This window comes from Phyllobates terribilis, unplaced genomic scaffold (genome assembly GCF_046119375.1).
Source record: "Phyllobates terribilis strain yellow unplaced genomic scaffold, ASM4611937v1 Scaffold_14__1_contigs__length_39327217, whole genome shotgun sequence".
NCBI lineage: Eukaryota > Metazoa > Chordata > Amphibia > Anura > Dendrobatidae > Phyllobates > Phyllobates terribilis.
The window spans coordinates 7,958,285-7,981,951 of NW_027362774.1; the positions used below are offsets into that span (position 1 = coordinate 7,958,285).

Sequence of the window (23,667 nt, forward strand, 5' to 3'; positions counted from 1 at the left end):
TGTGAGTGCAAAAAGTTCTCAAAAGTTTTTTTTTTAATCTGCCCCCTCCTGCTTACTACACTACTTTTCCTGATTATGTAATTTTATTTTATTTATATCTTAAATATTATTTTATTTTTCACCATTCAATCATAGACTTTTAAAAGTTCCTAAGGAAAAAGTTTTAGCATCTTACGTTCACTTATACACAGTAGCTCCCTCTTATCAGCCACTTCAGGGTCAGTACAGACTCCCTATAGACTGGAAATGCTAGAAAAAAAAAGTAAGAATTTTCCTAAATAGTTTATATTTTTACTTATTTTTTTAAGTAGATTCCATATTTACATTACAAGCATTTTTCCTTTTGAACAACCTGTCGTATAATCAAGTGCAAGCTAATTTTCTCTGTTATCACCCACTTCAGGTACTTAGATGCGTCTTCCTGTTATTGTCAGCAGCACTATCTATACACGTGAAAAGTCGCACAACTTGTAACAGATACTTTGAATATAGAACAGAACTTTTTATAAAGTGGAAGTTTGCAAGTTTTTGTTAGACAACGGGTCGGCACAGAAAAAGATCATGAATAATAATAATCTATTGATTGGAAAAGTTTTGGAAGTTTGCAAGTTTTTGAGATGCAACTGGTCGGCACGGAACAAGACTATAAAAAATAATCTATTGATTGGTGAAGTTTTGGGAAGTTTGCACGTTTTTGAGACTCAACGGGTCGGCACGCAACAAGATCGTGAAAAATAATTTATTGATTGCGAGGTTTGGTAAGTTTGCAAGTTTTTGAGATGCAACTGGTTGGCATGGAACAAGATCATGAAAAATAATCTATTGATATGTAAGGTTTGAGGATTTTCCATAATAAATGATCAAATAATATTATGCTAAAATCCAGTTCCCCCTCCTCATTTTTTACCAACGTTGCGGGATGGGGCTTCCAAACTTTTTCATTCCCCAGTTTTGAGAATCTAGTCAATGACACCTAAAAAAAAAATTGCTTTCTGGCTAAATCTAGGATTGGTCTAATCATAAATGGTTATTTTTCTCTTCTTCTTCGCACGCACTCCTGACAGCCCCCTACAGACGGTGCATGACTTTCAGCTGAGGCCTCGTAAACTAAACGCTCTTCCATTGTGACAGTTGAACGTCACCTATTCTTCCCTGTTATCGGCCATTTTTTTGAAAATTGAAAGTTGAAATTATGCCCACTACTTTATAGCCCTGGAATCCTGATCGATTTTACGCCCCTTTAAATAAAACTTTTTAACTTGGCACGATGGGGCATTATTTTTCTTTTTTTTTTCCTTTTGTATCCTGATTTTACTCATTGATGTGGTAAACAGATTTAAAATGTATCCCGTGCATCTTTAGGGAACTCATTTCAGTCAAGATGAAACTAGTCTTACCTGAATCAATGTTTTAAGAGTCCCTGTGGCTTGGCATTTTGAATAATCAATCCGTCTCCATCTCTTGTTAATCATGCACATCACAGCCTCCCACCCTCCCGCCCCTCTTTTCTTATTGTCACCCCTTGGATACGGGAATTTTATTGTATTTTAACCCTTTCCTAATGTGACTAGATAGCCCCTCCATTCCCTCTGCCTGGAGCAGACCCCCGCTCCTGCTGTAATCGTGATACTTTTTGTAATATTCCTGATTCTTTTTTTTTTTTTTTCCCATAATTACTGCACAATCATTATATAATCCCACAACAAAGACTCCATTGAGGACCCTGCTTTTTGTCAACTATGGGACACAATCCATAATTGCATTTTTTTTTTTCTCTCCCCTGCTTCCCGCCCCCTTCCCGTTGCCTTTTGTACAGCCATCTAATATTCCATCAGTCGCATCCCCACCTTGCTAGCCATCATACCAAAATGTCAACCTCTAGTCTGCAAAATAACATTAAAAAAAAAGGCAAAAAAAGCAAAAAAAAAAAAAGAGCAAAAATTAATGAAAAAAAAAAGCAAAAATAAAAGCAAGAAAAAAGCCCCAAAGAAAAGAAAAGAGGAAAATAGTCTCCAAAATACCATAAAAAAAGGCAAAAAAAAGCAACAAAAAAAAAAGAAGCAAAAATTAATAAAAAAAAAAAAAAGCAAAAATAAAAGCAAGAAAAAAAGCCCCAAAGAAAAGAAAAGAGGAAAATAGTCTCCAAAATACCATAAAAAAAGGCAAAAAAAAGCAACAAAAAAAAAGAAGCAAAAATTAATTTAAAAAAAAAAAAGCAAAAATAAAAGCAAGAAAAAAGCCCCCCCCCCCCAAAAAAAAAAAGAAAAGAGGAAAATAAACTTCTTCTCGCTTTGCTAATAAAACTCCCTGCGATGATCTCAGCCCCTTTAAGGCACAGAGTCACCATGATGATGATTTTTTTTTTTCTCCTTTTTTTTTTTTTTGCCTGTAAGTTTAATTACTGTATGCTAATTTTCATGCCTACTACGTGATTAATTAAAATCATATTTTCATAATGGTTTGGCAGTGGGTATTGTTTTCAGGGTTTCTCCTAAATAGTTCATGTAAATATAGTCAGATTTAATGGAGAGGAATGCAAGATGGCATGGCAGAGGGTTAACCCTTTGCTGCCTGCAAGATGATGGACGGGGGTGTGGGGGGGGGGAGTGGGTAGGTGCCTGCTGCTTGATATTGCATTACAACAATTCTGCCACCCCGTGCCATCCCCCCCCCCTTTGTCGCTGCAGGGGTTAAGGCGGTGTGTGCCTGCGATTGGCACCACAGAGCTCCTATTTACATTAAATCCGCCACAAGGTTACAGTGCAGATGAGCATCATTTGATCGCTGATGACTTGTCTTGGATGCAGGGAGCTGCGACTGGTCCCCCCCTTATTTGCTTAACCCTCCAGGGGACAGAGAAACAGGAGTTTCCCAAATAGTTTCCAGGAGCAGGTAAGGGACCAGTGTCTCCAAATGTCTCCTTCACCAGCTGGGCACCCTGGGTCACCCTTTTTTTCTTTTGCAGACTGGCAATCAGGCATTTGTTGTTGTTGTTTTTTTTTTTTTTTGCAAGATGTGTTTTAATAAGTCAGCATCAAGGTCAGTGTGCATTGTTACTTGCTGGGAGGGCAGGGATGGATGCAGCAGCCCCCCTGTGCCAGGGCTAGTCCTCCTCTTCTTCTCCTTCTTGTGGCATGGAGGGCTCATCAAAGCTTAAATGCCGCAAGAGCTATCTAGTTGCTGTGAATTATGCCAAGACGACAATGGAGAGGGGTTTGTTAAATGGTACAATGCATTTCACCTACCAGATAGGGGGAGTCAGAGGGAAGGGAATGTCTTATGATCTATATCAATGAACCCGGCTCATTCTGCCAGGAGGACGCACACACATTAGCACCCTCTGCCCAGAAGCTGCTGGGGACACTTAAGACAAGTGGGACCCCCTGGCAGACACCCCCAGGGGCACCACAGCCCCCTCCTCCTCCTCCTTCTTCTTCCTCCTGCTTCCCCCTCTCTCCCTTCTCTCCTCTTCCTCCTCCAGAAACATAACATGAACAAGTCAATCATATGGACATGTCTCATTATTCACTGAGCTCCAGCATTTTGCAAGCATCAAGCACTTTGTCCGGGGATCTGTGCTGAACCTATAGAAGGTAAGAGAAGCAGATGGGGGGTCCTGTGTGCCAGGGCTTCAGTTTAGTGACCCCCCTCCTTGTTCTGTAGAAGTATCATTTGTGCATTTTTGCATTGCATTCTTGTTTTGTACAGGGGCCTGGAGGGATGATTATTGCCAAGGATATAGTATAATTTACTAGCTTTGACGTTGGCAGAAGGGCTGTCATGGAAAGAGGGGAGCAGAAGCCATTCAATGGTGGAGAGGAGGGCAGGAGGTGCCCCCTTGTTGTGGGTTGCTGGTTTCCAGGGGGTTTGATACATTTGTAACAAGTTTCCTTCTCTCCTGAACTTGTTGGGAAAAAAAGTTGTTGGGTTTTATGTCTGGTGCAGAGAAAAGTTTTTTTCAGAAGTGGTTTTAGGGGTGCCCTCTGTATGCCCAGGTGCTTGCTGTTGTGCCAAACTTGTGATGCCTCAGAGACCTGCCATTTTGTGTTCTCATCGACCTCCCTTCCTGCACAAGGCTGGGAGCAAATGCAAGTGACATTCAGGGGAAGCTGGAAATGTCAGGCTGAAGCTCTCAGGTCTCCAGAGGTGGCCAGGGCTGGAGCACCTGCCATGCAGTGCAGGGGCTGGCACAGGGATGGGGTGGGTAGGTGGATGGCATTAGCTGGAGACTCCCACCATATCACAATTGTATTTCCACTCACATGTCCATCAGCTACTGCTAAACCTCTTTAAAACTTCACCTGTCAATCACTCCTTAAAGGTCATATTCTGTATTGGGAGGGTTAATCTTGCAAAGTAGGACTTTTTTTTGGGGAGGGGGGGATGCAGATATGATTTTGGTCAGAGAGAGATTAATGAGTGTAATGCACACATCTGATCACTACTCCATAGAAACTAATATGAGCAGTGTGGCATGTATGTGGGCATGTGAGGTGCCCCTTATGGTGCCCTGCTCTTGTTTGCTCAGAGACATTTAAATTAAGACTTGAGGTTTCCTATGTCTTAGGGCAGATCTTTCAGTCATGTGGGGCTTGCAGGGTGAGCTGTGAGTCTGTGTCAAGTCTTTGCAATGAGAGATTGCAACCTGCATAGCATCAGCTGCTATTAGACTCATTAGAGGGACCTGCCAGGGAGGAGACTCTGCCATGTCCTCACCCTTGGATTGTTTTGTCAGGCAGGAAATGTATATTTAGTACAGTAGATAACAAAATAATAATAATAAAAAAAAAATCCCATGTAACCTGCAGGAACCAGGATTATCCCCTTCTAGCAGAGCTCCTGCCGGGAATGGAGCTGCTCACAGAGGGACCGAGTCACCTTTCATCCCATTAATTCTCCCCCCACGTGGGAATGAAGTTGTGTCGAGGACATCTCCACTTTTCCTAGTTTTTTTTTTTTTTTTTTTTTAATAAGGCAGAATTTCCTTTTGTTGTGGAACAATTTGCAGGACAGCAGAGATGAGTTTGTCAAATGTAGCAGAGCTGGGTTTCCAACTTACCTAGGACTGCAGGTAAAAGTATTCTTATTTAAGCCGTTTTTGGTGGGTGCACAATATAAAGGTGCAGCTCTGCCTCGTCCGTGTGTTGACAAATAGCCGATTCCTTGCCTTGTTTTGCGGACAACGTCCATGATATTTATGTATCGAAGTATCTGTAAATATTTATAAATGCGATTTATAAATATGTCACAATGTCACAATGTAGATTAACCTCTTCTGCTCCAGTCCTAAGTGTGTAATTTCTTCCCAGGCAAAGGATTTTCCACCCGAACAAATGGCAGCTGTATGGATTTTACAGGGAGCCTGTTATGTAGAATGGATGCATATTGTCACCCTCATCACTGACTGATGGGAGGCCATATTTTAAACTGCCGTAATTGGGAAATTACTATCCTCCCTGTGAATATGTTGTCCTTTTACATTCCCCCCCTCTTTTTTTCACTTTTTTTTTTTTAACCCTTTGCTGTGCTGAGCCTATGAGTACCACAGCCTTGTCCCATCCAAATTAAGCTGGGGCATCTGGACTTGAAAAAAAAAAAAAAAACCTTTAACCCTTTTAAGGCCTACAGTCTTGTGTTGATTGAGCATGTCTGGTGTATCGTGGGATCTTGTTTGATGGTGGTTGCACCAGGGGGTTAAGGTTTGACAGCTCTGTCTGGTGACAGGGTGGGCGTGTAGACATGAAGTGGGGTCTTTCAGTCAGGGGAGGATGAGGTAGGAGGGGTAAGTGTGGTGTCTGGGTTGAATATTTTAGGTTTTCCCGCTTTTTTTTTTCTTCTTTTTTTTACAGTGTACTTGTAAAGCCAACAGGGGCAGCGGTTAGCAGTGCAGGCCGTGACCCCTCGCATTACAAGCCCCCCAGAGACAGCAGCCGGCACAACAACTTTCCCTGTCAGCCTGCGAAATAGGAAGTTTCCTGTCAGGGATTTACTTCAACTGAAACTTTTTTTTTTTTTTTTCTTCCCTTTGCTGATTTTCTGCTAATTCCAGACCCCAAGAATTAGCAGACAGAATCCAGAATATTTATAGGAGGGCGGTCACAGGGGGCTTCCATCCATAGTTTTCTTCCTGCCCTGCACTTTCTATCTTGTATCAGGCAGGAACAGGCCTGACAACCTGACAACCTGACACCTCCATCAGGGAAAGCGCTCACATCAGACCTCACATTCAACTTGGGAGGATTTTTTTATTATTTTTTTTTATTTTTTTGCTGATGCTTCTCACCTGTCACAGGATGAGGGGATGTGTGTATATATGTATACTGATGCATACTGTACACACGAGGTTTATATGGCTCTGTTACATATCACCTCTTCCATAATCATGTCAGATTTTATCATTATTTTTTTTCCCTTAATATATTAATGATTTCATTGCACCAGTGCATGGATGCATGTGTATTATTATACCGGTCACATTGATTTGTATATACATATATACAACTATATACACCACATACACATACATTATACTACACAATTACACACATACATTTCTATATTCCCATTTATTTGCATGTGTATCGTTCATGCATATGTGTGTGTATATAATGTGTGTGTATGTGTGTGTGTATATATATATGTATATATATATATATATATATATACGTGTATATATATATATAATGTGTGTGTGTAATATATATGTGTGTGTGTGTATATATAATGTGTGTGTGTGTAATGTATATATGTGTGTATATGTATAATGCATGTGTGTGTGTATATATAATGTGTGTGTATGTGTGTGTATATATGTATATATATATAGTGTGTGTAATATATATGTATATGTGTGTATATATAATGAATATGTGTGTCATAATGTATATATGTGTGTGTATATGTATAATGCATGTGTGTAATATATATATATTACACACACATATATATTATAGTCACACTATATACATATATACACACATATTTACATATTTACACATTTTATATATATATATAACACATATATATTACAGTCACACTATATACATATATACACACATTTATATATTTACGCATTATATATATATATATATATTAAACACACACATATATAATATTTAGCACACATGTATAGACTCACAGGCATAATTCTCTTATACACTAGCATACAACTATACACACATGACACACACACCGTTATATACAACATATTCATGCATACTCCTATATTCCCTTCTCCATATATATCACATATACATACACAATACACACAGTACACATGCACTTATATAAAATGCTTTTCTGCATAGTCTGCTGTGTACGGATACTAGACCTCCTCTTTATACAAACATGCAAATATTGGAGAATCACATGTAATGTTACATTTTATTATTAGGTATTTGGGAGATGGATAGTTTGATGCTTCCTTTCATACATAGATATGAGACTTTCCACCTTCATCTGAGGAGTGCGGCCGCCTCTGCGGCCTCTGACCCCTTACCATTTCCGCAGATGTATTTTTGTATTATATATATTCTTAAAACCCTTAGTGCCCCCTCACCTCGGGCTGGGACCCTGATTATCAACCTGTCCTGCTATCTTACACGTTAATGACCTCCATAACTTCAGCATTATGTTTCACTTTGTTTGGGGACTTTTGCTTTTTTTTACCTTTTGGAGGCTTTGACAAAATCTGACCCTGAAGTTGTATAATTTATTGCATTTTTTTTTTTTACATTGGAATTTCTTTTTATGGGATTTTTTACAAAATGCGTTAGATTCTTTGTTACAATGTATCATTGTTTGGTGCCACGGTTTTCTGTAGATTGATAGATGTCCATTGTTCTGGGCTCACCCGATCCAAACATTCCTGAGTGCAGAAAAGTATCTATCTATCTATCTATCTATCTATCTATCTATCTATCTATCTATCTATCTATCTATCATCTATCTATCATCTATCTATCTATCTATCATCTATCTATGTCTATATCTATCTATCTATCTATTATCTATTATCTATCTATCTATCTATTATCTATCTATCTATCTATCTATTATCTATCCATCTATCTATCTATCTATCTATCATCTATTATCTATTATCTATCTATCTATCTATCTATCTATCGTATATCTATATATTTATCTATCTATCTATCTATTATCTATCTATCTATTATCTATCTATTATCTATCCATTATCTATCTATTATCTATTTATTATCTATCTATCATCTATTATCTATCTATCTATCTATCGTATATCTATATATTTATCTATCTATTATCTATCTATTATCAATCATCTATTATCTATCCATCCATATCTATCTATCGTCTCTCAATCTCATATCTGTCTTTTTCTATCTTTATCTGTGTCTCTCTATCGTTACGTTTTAGTTATTATCATCATGTCGTCCGTGATATTGACATTTTTCTCTCGTTATAATAATTTAATCATTTCGATTGCGACGCAGCGAGAACATTTCTTTGATTTAGAATTTTACCTTTAACTTTGCAGCTTTTTTTTGTAACTTTTAAAGAATCGTCAAGTGTTTTTGGATCTTGTTTTTTTTAAAAAATGGTTCCGATTTGTGAAGGTTGTGCCGACCCAGATCCTTGTCTGTCGTGTCGATTGTTGTTGTTGTTTTTTTTTGTTTTGTTTTGTTACTTTTTGCTCATTAATGTTTCATGGATAATTCACATTAGGTCTGTACAACCTGGGCAAAGTAGTCTAGAGTTATTCAGGCAAAGTAGTCCAGGTTTATTTGAGCAAAGTAGTCCAGGTTTATTCGATCAAAGTAGTCCAGGTTCATTCCAGCAAAGTAGTCCAGGTTCATTCCAGCAAAGTAGTCCAGGTTCATTCCAGCAAAGTAGTCCAGGTTTATTCCAGCAAAGTAGTCCAGGTTTATTCCAGCAAAGTAGTCTAGGGTTATTTGGGCAAAGTAGTCCAGGTTCATTCCAGCAAAGTAGTCCAGGTTTATTCGATCAAAGTAGTCCAGGTTCATTCCAGCAAAGTAGTCCAGGTTTATTTGAGCAAAGTAGTCCAGGTTTATTCCAGCAAAGTAGTCCAGGTTTATTCCAGCAAAGTAGTCCAGGTTTATTCCAGCAAAGTAGTCCAGGTTCATTCCAGCAAAGTAGTCCAGGTTTATTCCAGCAAAGTAGTCCAGGTTTATTCCAACAAAGTAGTCCAGTTTTTTTTTCCAGCAAAGTAGTCCAGGTTTATTCGATCAAAGTAGTCCAGGTTCATTCCAGCAAAGTAGTCCAGGTTCATTCCAGCAAAGTAGTCCAGGTTTATTCCAGCAAAGTAGTCTAGGGTTATTTGGGCAAAGTAGTCCAGGTTCATTCCAGCAAAGTAGTCCAGGTTTACTTGAGCAAAGTAGTCCAGGTTTATTCGATCAAAGTAGTCCAGGTTCATTCCAGCAAAGTAGTCCAGGTTTATTCGATCAAAGTAGTCCAGGTTTATTCCAGCAAAGTAGTCCAGGTTTATTCCAGCAAAGTAGTCCAGGTTTATTTGAGCAAAGTAGTCCAGGTTTATTTGAGCAAAGTAGTCCAGGTTTATTTGAGCAAAGTAGTCCAGGTTTATTCCAGCAAAGTAGTCCAGGTTTATTCCAGCAAAGTAGTCCAGGTTTATTTGAGCAAAGTAGTTCAGGTTTGTTTGAGCAAAGTAGTCTAGGGCTATTTTGGGCAAAGTAGTCCAGGTTTATTCGAGCAAAGTAGTCCAGGGTTAATTGGGCAAAGAAGTCCAAGGTTATTTTTGCAAAGTAGTCCAGGGTTATTTGGCAAAAAGTAGTCCAGAGTTAATTTCAAGTGATCTGGTTACTTTAAGATTTAAGAGTTTAACCCCCTAAAAGAGCAGTCAGCTGTCGCTGTTATTGGTGTCTCATGGGTTAAGATAATGGACATATATGCAGCAGTGACATCACCATTGACACCAGTCCAGGGTAGAGGATGGTACTGATCGCTGATCTGCTACTACAAGCCCACTCCCTGCTGAATGCTGCGTGCCGCCATGTAATATATGATTATTTTTGGACCCGTCTGGCCATCACTTTGGTTTGGAGCTGCAGTACAATGTGAGTACAGTAGAATCTGTGAGGAGCGTGAAGTTCAGTCCTGGACCTCACAACTTTCTTTGAAACTTTTTATCCTTTTGGTTTTCTGTCCTTCGCTTGAGTCTGTGGAGGGGGACGAGTTCTAATATGGCGCCTCTACTTAATTTTATTTTATTTTTTTTATCTTATTTTTACTTATTTTCCAGTTCTGGTCAATCATAACTATAAATATATTCTTAAAAAAAATTGTTACATTTTGTACGTTATTTCTTCAAGGCCTTCTTCATATGTCCAGTCGTAACGGATCCTGTATTTAAAAAAAAAAGAAGAATCTGTTACAAACCGAGCAATAAAAGTTTCTGTTTTTGATCCATCTAAAAATAATCCAAAACAGAAACTTTGGTTTTCAGTTTTTTCTTTTTTGCTACGGATCCGTTTTTACTAGAAGTGTCGCTGTACACCCCTCGTGTTCTGGGCATGCTCCGTGATAAAAATCGGATCTGTCAACTGGTAACGATAGTGAATGACCACAGTTATGTTCCTATTTCCTACGGACTGTAATGTTGAAAAATAGCAAATGCAACCATGTTCTTTTTTTTTCTATTTTTCAACATTACAGTCTGCGGGAAAACGGAAGAGAACTGTGGTCATTCACTAAAAATCGGATCTGTTAATGGATAACGATAGTGAATGACCACAGTTATGTTCCGCTTTCCCGCAGACTGTAATGTTGAAAAATAGCTAATGCAACCATGTTCTTTTTTTTCTATTTTTCAACATTACAGTCTGCGGGAAAACGGAAGAGAACTGTGGTCATTCACTAAAAATCGGATCTGTTAATGGATAACGATTGTGAATGACCACAGTTATGTTCCGCTTTCCCGCAGACTGTAATGTTGAAAAATAGCAAATGCAACCATGTTCTTTTTTTTTTCTATTTTTCAACATTACAGTCTGCGGGAAAACGGAAGAGAGCGGTGGTCATTCACTAAAAATCGGATCTGTTAATGGTTAACGATAGTGAATGACCACAGTTATGTTCCGCTTTCCCGCAGACTGTAATGTTGAAAAATAGCAAATGCAACCATGTTCTTTTTTTTCTATTTTTCAACATTACAGTCTGCAGGAAAACGGAAGAGAACTGTGGTCATTCACTAAAAATCGGATCTGTTAATGGATAACGATAGTGAATGACCACAGTTATGTTCCGCTTTCCCGCAGACTGTAATGTTGAAAAATAGCTAATGCAACCATGTTCTTTTTTTTTTCTATTTTTCAACATTACAGTCTGCGGGAAAACGGAAGAGAACTGTGGTCATTCACTAAAAATCGGATCTGTTAATGGATAACGATAGTGAATGACCACAGTTATGTTCCGCTTTCCCGCAGACTGTAATGTTGAAAAATAGCAAATGCAACCATGTTCTTTTTTTTCTATTTTTCAACATTACAGTCTGCAGGAAAACGGAAGAGAACTGTGGTCATTCACTAAAAATCGGATCTGTTAATGGATAACGATAGTGAATGACCACAGTTATGTTCCGCTTTCCCGCAGACTGTAATGTTGAAAAATAGCAAATGCAACCATGTTCTTTTTTTTCTATTTTTCAACATTACAGTCTGCGGGAAAACGGAAGAGAACTGTGGTCATTCACTAAAAATCGGATCTGTTAATGGATAACGATAGTGAATGACCACAGTTATGTTCCTCTTTCCCGCAGACTGTAATGCTGAAAAATAGCTAATGCAACCATGTTCTTTTTTTTTTCTATTTTTCAACATTACAGTCTGCGGGAAAACGGAAGAGAACTGTGGTCATTCACTAAAAATCGGATCTGTTAATGGATAACGATAGTGAATGACCACAGTTATGTTCCGCTTTCCCGCAGACTGTAATGTTGAAAAATAGCAAACGTAACCATGTTCTTTTTTTTTTCTATTTTTCAACATTACAGTCTGCGGGAAAACGGAAGAGAACTGTGGTCATTCACTAAAAATCGGATCTGTTAATGGATAACGATAGTGAATGACCACAGTTATGTTCCTCTTTCCCGCAGACTGTAATACTGAAAAATAGCAAATGCAACCATGTTCTTTTCTTATCAGTTTATTTTTTTCGGGCTAGTTAGAAAAAGTTTTTTTTTGATCCAGGTATAAAACTGATAGCAGATGGAAAGGAGGCAAACAGAAGGCTTGGGTTCCCATTCACAAGAATGCATCATTTTATTTCTGTTAGTATTAAAAATGTGAACAGAGCCGTACACTTTGGTTTTTAGTATGTATCATTTTTGAAAAATGACAACTGATATTTTCATTTTTTATTTTTTTTTTTTATGGAGCTTAAATACAAACGCAACTTGAGCAGAATTGGGTCGATAGACTTTTCGGAGAGAGCGATGCGATATCATGATGATACAGTCTGTACGAGGAATTGGCATCCAGTTATGTATATGGTAATTTAGCCGTATCTGTTAAATGTTAATGATCTCGCGTAGCGATTGGTCATCTATCTCTATAGGATCGGAAGCTGCTACACTTTCTGAGGCCTTGTATCAAGACCTAAGAAGATCCAGTTGTGTCTCTTGAGTGACATTTTAGCTCGGTGATCACAGAGTTAATCACTTGAAAGAAGTTGTATTATTTCATCACCAGTGAGCAGGAGATGATCTGTGGCGCTCCGGTGAGGACCCCCATGGAGAGCCGTAATCCTGCCCTACCTGCTCCCGCTCTTCTGCTGGGTCTCGGTGAAGCTTCAATACAGACATTTCCTGTTCTGTGCATCATTTATGATGTGGTCTATGCAAAAATCAATGCTGATTGCTGAAAGTTATAATTTTCCTCCATTACTAATCGGATTGTGTTTTGGTTTTTTTTTTCATATATTCATACCAAAGGAGAAAAAAATAAAAAATAAAATGTGCACCCGGAACATAGACGGTGGATGTCCCTATCATCTATAGAGCGTAATAATCAGCGCGGCCCTCGAAGAAATATTACGGCTGATGATGGTCTTTAAAGTATATGGCAGAAGTTGAAAAGTTTTGCGTTCAGGAAAAGTGCCAGATTTCCTCTCCCTATGCGATACACCACCTCAAAAATATCCCCTTTCCCAATAAAGACCCTACCAAAGTAGTATAATAGTAAATGACCGTAAGAAAATAGCATATTCCTAACCCAATAATGCCCTTATATCCCCCTCTACAATTATTCAGCATCCTTCCAATTCATGACCCTATTAAATAAATAATAAATGACCGTAAGGAAATAGCATAGCCCAACCCCAATAATGCCCCTATAAACTATTCCACCCCCTTCTAATATTATTCGACATCCTTCCAATTGGTGACCCTATTAAATGAATAAATGGACTTCCTCTCCAAATATTACCCACAAAATGATAATACTGAATGACCGTAAGAGAATAGCATAGCCCAACCCCAATAATGCCCCTATAAACTATTCCACCCCCTTCTAATATTATTCAACATCCTTCCGATTCATGACCCTTTAAAATAAATAAATAAATAAATAAATGGACCTTTTCTCCAAATATTACCCACAAAATGAAAATCGGAAATGGCTGTAAGGAAATAGCATAGCCGAATCCCAATGATACCCCTATAACATGTTCTACCCCCCTCTAATATTCAACATACTTTCAATTGATGACCCTATTAAATAAACAAATAAATACATGGACGTCCTCTCCAAATATTACCCACAAAATAATAATAATAAATGACCGTAAGGAAATAGCATAGCCCAACCCTAATGATGCCCCTATATCCCCCTCTACAATTATTCAACATCCTTTCAATTCATGACCCGATTAAATAAATAATAAATGACCGTAAGGAAATAGCATAACCCAACCCCTAAAATGCCCCTATAAACTATTCCACTCCCTTCTAATATTATTCAACATCTTTCCAATTGGTGACCCTATTAAATAACTCAATAAATGGTCCTCTTCTCTAAATATTACCCACAAAATAATAGTTAATCACCATAAGAAAATAGCATAGCCCAATCCCAATAATGCCATTATAAACTATTCTACCCCCCTCTATTATTATTCAACATTTTTTTTCCAATTGATGACCCTATTAAATAAATAAACCTCCTCCCCAAATATTACCCACAAAATAATAGTGATAGCATAGCCCATCTTCATAATTCCCCTATAAACTATTCTACCCCACCTCTAATATTATTCAACATTGTTCCAATTGATGACCATATTAAATGAATAAATGGATGTCCTCTCCAAAAATTACCCACAAAATGATGTTGACATCCCCCCCTTACCAAGAATGACAAGAGAGCATATCCCCTTCCCAATGAGGAGAGCATATCCCCTTCCCAATGAGGAGAGCATATCCCCTTCCCAATGAGGAGAGCATATCCCTTTCCCAATGAGGAGAGCATATCCCCTTCCCAATGAGGGGAGCATATCCCCTTCCCAATGAGGAGAGCATATCCCCTTCCCAATGAGGAGAGCATATCCCCTTCCCAATGAGGAGAGAATATCCCCTTCCCAGTGAGGAGAGCATATCCCCTTCCCAGTGAGGAGAGCATATCCCCTTCCCAATGAGGAGAACATATCCCCTTCCCAATGAGGAGAGCATATCCCCTTCCCAATGAGGAGAGCATATCCCCTTCCCAATGAGGAGAGCATATCCCTTTCCCAATGAGGAGAACATATCCCCTTCCCAATGAGGGGAGCATATCCCCTTCCCAATGAGGAGAGCATATCCCCTTCCCAATGAGGAGAGCATATCCCCTTCCCAATGAGGAGAGAATATCCCCTTCCCAGTGAGGAGAGCATATCCCCTTCCCAGTGAGGAGAGCATATCCCCTTCCCAATGAGGAGAACATATCCCCTTCCCAATGAGGAGAGCATATCCCCTTCCCAATGAGGAGAGAATATCCCCTTCCCAATGAGGAGAGAATATCCCCTTCCCAATGAGGAGAGCATATCCCCTTCCCAATGAGGAGAGCATATCCCCTTCCCAATGAGGAGAGCATATCCCCTTCCCAATGAGGAGAGCATATCCCCTTCCCAATCAGGAGCCCATCAATCCAATTTTTTCTCTTCCAAATATGATGTACAATAATTTTGGTACCTTGTTAGTCAGAAAAATTGGTGTCCAAAAATTACCAAATTGTTCTAGGAGAGTGTTCGTCAATAAAGATACTTTTGTCATTTTTGGGCATAAAAGTATTGACCTCCCTTCCGAATAAAGAGTTAAAATAGCATATCCCTAATACTAACCCTATAAAAAAAAAAAAAATAAATCATATCTCCCCCCTATCGGAATAAGCTGACCCCCTCCCCAATATCTCCTAATGAATCAGATAGCGCAGACCCCTCGTCGTCGCGCCCTCTCTGCCTCCGCTCGGGTGAATATTGCTGCACTCTCTTTTATAGAAAAGTTAATTATGGAGTCAGTCAATATATATTTTTTTTCTTACTAGCATATTCTTTGCATTTAAGTGTTTGCCCGGGCGACGGCAGATTAATCAAAGCGTTTTAGGCTAATTGTTGAGCAGGTGCATTAAACAGGAAATAAATGCACGCATTATAAGGAAGGGGCTCGGCACAAAGACAACATCTGCACTTCGGGGGATTCTGCTTATTTAGATATTTATTTAATTAGCTAATTCTGTAGGAACCAAATCTACTAAAAGAATATTGCAACGGTGGGTGTGGGGGGGGGGTGTGAGTGACCGCACTGCCGAGTCCTGCGCATGGCTCTTTAAATGGAGATCCGTAGAGTTGGAGTGAGCGCAACGTGGGGAAATTGTTATTCCACTCTAGTGCAATCCATATCTCACCTATCAAAGGTTTCCATGACAATCACGCTATTGCATACAGTAACATTTGTGATTCCGATGCAGAAATTATAATATTTTAGTGGCAGGAGCTTTTATATTCGCTGCTGCGCCCATTGGTCGGTATTGTTTGTAGGCTGGGAGATGTGAGAAGCTTCTCGGGTCTGTCCTTTTGGTAGGAATTTTGTGACATTTAATAACGTGTACGGAGTGGAAATTGCGATTGTGTACAACTATCGACTAGACGTCGATGCTGGCGCTGTCGAGCGGAGTTTGTCGTCTGGCAATCTGCATTATTGAAACTTAAAGATACCAAAAAATGCACAATTTATCTCTGCTGCACCGAAGTATAAACTCACACGTTCTCCTGGATAAATATATAAAAAATTTGTTGAGACTTGAAACTTTAAAAAAAAAAAAAAAAAGAGTTAACTTTTTGAAGGGTGAGGTTGTGGAAGACAGTTTCATGTGTATCAGTAACAACAAGGGATAATTATCGTTTTCATATATATTTTGAAATGCAGTCATTAACTGAAACAGCTTTGTAGGAGGAGGTGAGGAACAGCCAAGCCCTGCTACAAAGGTGAGGTTGTGGAAGACAGTTTCATGTGTATCAGTATAGGTTGAAATGCAGTCGTTAATTGAAACAGAAACAGCTTTGTAGAAGGAGGTGAGGAACAGCAAAACCCTGCTACAATGGTGAGGTTGTGGAAGACAGTTTCATGTGTATGAGTAACAGCAGGTCATAATGATCGTTTTCATATATATAGGTTGAAATGCAGGCGTTAATTGAAGCAGAAACAGCTTTGTAGGAGGTGGTGAGGAACAGCCAAACCTTGCTACAAAGGTGAGGTTGTGGAAGACAGTTTAATGTGTATCAGTATAGGTTGAAATGCAGTCGTTAATTGAAACAGAAACAGCTTAGTAGAAGGAGATGAGGAACAGCAAAACCCTGCTACAATGGTGAGGTTGTGGAAGACAGTTTCATGTGTATGAGTAACAGCAGGTGATAATGATCGTTTTCATATATATAGGTTGAAATGCAGGCGTTAATTGAAACAGAAACAGCTTTGTAGGAGGTGGTGAGGAACAGCCAAACCCTGCTACAAAGGTGAGGTTGTGGAAGACAGTTTCATGTGTATGAGTTTAGGATGAAACGCAGTCGTTATCTGAAACAGAAACAGTTTTGTAAGAGGGGGTGAGGAACAGCCAAATCCTGCTTTAAAAGTGAGGTTGTAGAAGAAAGTTTCATGCCACAGGTCATACACCAGGGCAAGACTGAGCAGAGCAACAAGACACAAGGTAGTTATACTGCATCAGCAATGTCTCTTCCAGGCAAAGATGTGCTGTTTTTTGCTCTTTTGAAGAAGCACAATAAAATGGGCAATATAAAGGATTGTATATGTAGTGGGACTGTATATGGGTACTTCCTATCAGTATGTCTTTGGAGTGTGGGAGGAAGCCCCCTGAAAGACGGGGAGAACATACAAACTCCTTGCAGATGTTGTCCTTGGTGGGATTTGAACCCAGGACCCCAGTGCTAACCACTGAGCCACCGTGCCCCTCTATTGAGTCGGTCATAGGGCATTGGGACGGAAGGGATTTTTCTGGACCTCCTGATACTCGTTCCATATAATGACAAAATTGTAAGATGCCAAACTATGGAGAACATTTGATGTCTAAAATAAATGTTGGAACTTCCTCCGTCATAACCTGACCCGAGTGATGCAAAACCAGAATGAACTCCAGAATATCAGATGCCAGATTAAAGGTATATGCCTAAAAATATACCTAAAAATTATTATTCTTAGGGTGCAGTCAGACCACACCTTGAATGTTCAAGACCTAATGTCCTTGATGTTCTTTTCAAACTGGTATTCCAATAGAGCCGAAAAGTATGTGATGGCTAGACAGGGTGGGCATCTTTTGGGGGATCCTCGGAAGCAGTAAGTGGTTGGGGCTTCAGACAAAGTTTTAGTCTGTTTGGTTTGTTGAACCGTTCCAGTTGTGGATAGCCTTCTTATTGCATACTGCTTTTTTCTCCCTACTGGGACCATAATATGGCCATGGCAGTTCTCATTACTTGGCTCCTAGAAATATATACCTGGATCCTATAACCTACAGAATATTGTTTAGCCTTCGCTTTAAAGGGAATGTGTCACCAGATTTTTTCTATCCCATCAAAGATGTAGAGCTAGGGACCCTGATTCCAGCGATGTTTCACTTTACTGCGTGCTGCAGTTTTGATTAAAAACTGTTCTATCTGCTGCAGATCTAGCAGTTCTCTGAATGCTGAGCTCTGTATAGCCCCGCCCACACCACTGATTGGCAGCTTTCTGCCTATGCACACAGAAAGCTGCCAATCAGTGGTGGGGGCGTAGCTGGACTCCATGACAGCAGCTTTACTAGTCCCCTAGTAATAATCTCTTGCTGATAAAATAGTGATTTTATAAAAAACAACATAAGCAGATGAGCTCAGTAAAGCGACACATCTCTGGAAGAAAGTTGTTTATTTTTTTTTTCTATTTTGAAACAATGTTGCAAACTATCAATTTACTGCATTGTTTTTCGTTCAGATGCCATATAATATGTTTAGTTCTTAACTTTTGTTCTTTTTTTTTAAGTTTCCGAAGTTTACACTTACTATGTGAAGTGATGGACTTGTTTTAAAAAACAAAAAAAATTAAAAAACTTCTCCTGGACTCTATCATATAATTATTTCATTGTATGGGAGGGTTGAGGAGGCAGATCCCTGTTTAGGACTTTCTTCTTTCATCAAGGTAGTTCTAAAGTTGTCTTTTCCTCTCTCTGGAGGATCTGTCATTGATTTCAATGATAACTGTGTAATGCTTCATTTCCCCTGTGGTGGCGCTGCAGGGAAATTCAATACTTGTTTGCCAGATTTCCTCCTGACCCGATCATTTGATTTCAAGTTCAAGATATCTTGTACTGATCCAAGTTATCACCCTTGTATCTCCTGGGATGATGGCCACTTTTCTCCAGTGTTAAAAAAAAAAAAAAAGTTTTGATTATTTGTTGATACATTTGTGCAATTAAATTAGGTTACAAAATCTTTTAAGTTAATTTTGTTGTGTAAATGGTGAATCCATGACTCACTCATGGGTATCACTGCTTGTGATTTAGGTGTTATGTGACTGACTTCTTGTATTTGGATCCTTAGAGATAGAAACTGTCAGAGGGAAGGACACAAATAAAATGCAGATGATGATGATGATGATGATGAATATTATTTATTTTATTTTTTTTTTAATTCACAAACATTTTTTTTTAGAAAGAGAAGAAAAACTTTGTATACTTTGAAATGTCTATTAAGAAACTTATAAGTGCATCATCTCTAAGTAACGGTTTCTTGCAAAGCTATCTGATGAACAATATGGCCGCCATTTCTGTGGCCAGCTTTCCCAGTCTCCTGAATGGCAAATCTACTTTTGTAACATAGTTCTCCTGACACTCCATGAAGGAAGTTTTGTGTTGATCATAATATAGGCCCATGGATGTGGCTGAGTCCCCTATGGTTGTTTACTGTGGAGCTAGAGGAACTAAGATTGCAGAATGGAAGCACCAATAATGGTGGTCTCGTTTCCTCGAATTCATGCATGCAACATTTGATGGAACACGTTTCATAAGTCTTTCATTAGTTTCTGACTTTGTTTTTTTATTTTATTTTTCCATACGAGCAATAAAAGCAAAGAACAGCAGACACGGGGGTGTAATAAAAAAATATCTAAATATAATAAAAGAAAAAAAGTTGTCAGAAGTCCCTTTAAAAAGTCTCCTCATATCAATTCTTTACTATGGAGCTAGAGGAACTGAGAGTGCAGAATGGAAGCATCATATGTTGGCTCACAATAATGGTGGTCTCCTCTCCTCGAATCCATGCATACGACATTTGATGGAACAAGTTTCATTCGTTTTTTTTTTTAACTTTGTTTGCTTTTATTGCTCATATGAAAGAAAACAAAAAAAAAAAGTACAGCAGACACGGGTGTGTAATAAAGAATACAAATATAGTAAAAGAAATAAAGTTGCCAGAAGTCCCTTTAAAAAGTCTCCTCCCGCCGGCTCCTCCGCCGAGCGTCTCGTTAGCTCTGCAAGGACGGAGAGAGTCTCATAAAATGACGGCGAGCGGCTTCTCAACCTTGTTAATTTGAGATAATCAACTTTTCACAGACTATTAAGAACTGTCGCTTTAAGATTTTGCTTTAACGCGGCAGACAATAAAGTCCGCCGATACTTGTAATTAACAAAGACTTAAAGTAAACAGAAACGTCTCCATCTTTAATAAGACTTTGTTTTCTTTTTGTGGCAGGGGAAAGTGGAGCGTCTTCCTGAATAAAGCCTTAATTGGATATTTTTATGTTAAATAAAGTCATTTTTAGCGCTCCTCTCGTAAGTGTCAGGAAAGCGATCCAAATGATGCAATTTTTTTTTTTTTTCCTCGACGCTCTAAAAATAAAACATTGCTGAAGGGATTTAGAGCCATTTTATGTCATAGACAAAATAGAAAACATTGCAATCAGCCTGAAAAGTCGTGTACTTAGTCCGGGTCTCTGGTGATTTCAGATGACCAAGATGCTTAACCTCTATCTGCAAAGCAAGGGCCGAGCTGACGCCTGGTAACGAACACATCGCCGCCCGTCAGCTGCGCTGCGCAGGGAGCCTGGATGCTGTATGTGTACTGATGTAGCAGAGCCGAGTGTGTGCTTTGGCATAGCACACATTTGTAGCATTACATAGGACTGCAGATAAGTCCACTTGACGTCCTCTTAGTTGGAGTGCTTACCCATCCTACTACTTCTTAACGTTGAAGAGCTTTAGGTTTCTCTTTAAAGGGGAACTCCAGCAAAAATGATCTCCTGATATGTGATTGATATATAGCTGTGATCTCAAACCACCTCTAAAGTTTTTGGAATAGTAAGGCTGTTTAAAAGGGACTCAAACCACTTAGGCATGGTAGAGAGATTTCTGGTACTGTTACAGTTTTATCTCAGTCTCTGTGCAGTGTCAAAGGGCTTGGATCTCTGTAGAGATCTCGTAAAAAACTCTTTAAGTGCTAAGGTGATATTCGTGTCTGACTGGGGTCCACTATGATGTGAAATGTTTTCCCCTGTATCTTATGGCCCATAATTGCAACAAAGTCTAAGCCCACCGAACTATCCTATGATTATTGTTGGCTAGTCCAACCTTGTGTCATTATTGTGGGCTAGTCCAAACCTTTTGCCATTATTGTGGGCTAGTCCAACCTTGTGTCATCATTGTAGGCTAGTCCAACCTTGTGTCATCATTGTAGGCTAGTCCAACCTTGTGTCAATATTATGGGCTAGTCCAATTTTGTATCATTATTGTGGGCTCGTACAACCTTGTGTCATCATTGTGGGCTAGTCCAACCTTGTGTCATTATTGTAGGCTAGTACAACCTTTTGTCATTATTGTAGGCTAGTCCAACCTTGTGTCATCATTGTGGGCTAGTCCAACCTTGTGTCATCATTGTAGGCTAGTCAAACCTTGTGTCAATATTATGGGCTAGACCAATTTTGTGTCATTATTGTGGGCTAGTCCAACCTTCTGTCATTGTGGGCTAGTCCAACCCTGTGTCATTATTGTGCGCTAGTCCAACCTTGTGTCATTATTGTGGGCGAGTCCAACCTTCTGTCATTGTAGGCTAGTCCAACCTTCTGTCATTATGGGCTAGTCCAACCTTCTGTCATTGTGGGCTAGTCCAACCTTCTGTCATTGTGGGCTAGTCCAACCTTGTGTCATTATTGTGCGCTAGTTCAACCTTGTGTCATGTTACTTGATCCCTTTTTTAGAGAGATCAGTTGGGGCTAGTACCTTTATAAAATGGCATGTATAGTTATTTGAGTGCTGCCTTAAAAAAAACAACAAATTATTGCATTGTGGTAAATCCTTCAAATTTGTCACCATTTTCAAGATTTCTTAATGCGGCCAGTGAATGGAAACTTTCTGTTTTGATCCCGTCCTGCTGATATAGGGGCAAATCTCATTACAAGATCCATTAAGATTCAGATTATGCTTCACAATCGCAGCATTGTTACCAGGTAGAACACACTCCCCTCTGCTACATCTGGGTATGTACTTAATAATTCTCTCCAATCTCTATAGGTGTTCCGGGTTTTTCATGGCAAATTCCTAAATAATTGTTTCCGATTAGACCTGGAAATGTAGACAGCTGCTCCATATGTGAATGTATAGTAAATCCTTTATGTAACAGTTTCCATACACCGATGATATTTTATGTACTGTTATTGGATATAGATCATAATACACAGGACTAGAATGTGAATGGGCCACACACAGGAGCTCGATTATAGTAAAGGTTACCGACCCCCTTCACACATACATTATATTACTGATCCTGTACTGATCCTGAGTTACCTCCTGTATTATACTCCAGAGCTGCACTCACTATTCTGCTGGTGCAGTCACTGTGTACATACATTATATTACTGATCCTGAGTTACCTCCTGTATTATACTCCAGAGCTGCACTCACTATTCTGCTGGTGAAGTCACTGTGTTCATACATTACATTACTGATCCTGAGTTACATCCTGTATTATACTCCAGAGCTGCACTCACTATTTTGCTGGTGCAGTCACTGTGTACATACATTACATTACTGATCCTGAGTTACATCCTGTATTATACTCCAGAGCTGCACTCACTATTCTGCTGGTGCAGTCACTGTGTACATACATTACATTACTGATCCTGAGTTACATCCTGTATTATACTCCAGAGCTGCACTCACTATTCTGCTGGTGCAGTCACTGTGTACATACATTACATTACTGATCCTGAGTTACATCCTGTATTATACTCCAGAGCTGCACTCACTATTCTGCTGGTGGAGTCACTGCGTACATACATTACATTACTGATCCTGAGTTACATCCTGTATTATACTCCAGAGCTGCACTCACTATTCTGCTGGTGCAGTCACTGTGTACATACATTACATTACTGATCCTGAGTTACATCCTGTATTATACTCCAGAGCTGCACTCACTATTCTGCTGTTGGAGTCACTGTGTACATACATTACATTACTGATCCTGAGTTACATCCTGTCTCATACTCCAGAGCTGCACTCACTATTCTGCTGGTGCAGTCACTGTGTACATACATTACATTACTGATCCTGAGTTACATCCTGTATTATACTCCAGAGCTGCACTCACTATTCTGCTGTTGGAGTCACTGTGTACATACATTACATTACTGATCCTGAGTTACATCCTGTCTCATACTCCAGAGCTGCACTCACTATTCTGCTGGTGCAGTCTCTGTGTACATACATTACATTACTGATCCTGAGTTACCTCCTGTATTATACTCCAGAGCTGCACTCACTATTCTGCTGGTGGAGTCACTGTGTACATACATTACATTACTGATCCTGAGTTACATCCTGTATTATACTCCAGAGCTGCACTCACTATTCTGCTGGTGCAGTCACTGTGTACATACATTACATTACTGATCCTGAGTTACATCCTGTATTATACTCCAGAGCTGCACTCACTATTCTGCTGGTGGAGTCACTGTGTACATACATTACATTACTGATCCTGAGTTACATCCTGTCTCATACTCCAGAGCTGCACTCACTATTCTGCTGCTGCAGTCTCTGTGTACATACATTACATTACTGATCCTGAGTTACCTCCTGTATTATACTCCAGAGCTGCACTCACTATTCTGCTGGTGCAGTCACTGTGTACATACATTACATT

General features: G+C 39.3%; 1 protein-coding gene across 11 annotated transcripts in view; it reads left to right on the plus strand.

The window, feature by feature from the left end:
* Positions 1–2,723: 2,723 nt before the first annotated feature.
* Positions 2,724–23,667, plus strand: part of ZNF536 (zinc finger protein 536) — an 809,539-nt gene continuing 788,595 nt past the window's right edge. For 5 of the 11 annotated variants that reach the window (XM_073659661.1, XM_073659658.1, XM_073659656.1 and 2 more), the window contains exon 1: positions 3,119–3,593. The gene's annotated coding sequence lies outside the window, so the exon portion shown is untranslated. Of the gene's footprint in view, positions 2,893–3,116; positions 3,594–4,808; positions 5,072–23,667 lie in introns of those variants that run through there. The other 6 variants (XM_073659657.1, XM_073659662.1, XM_073659659.1 and 3 more) reach the window with 5 other exon arrangements.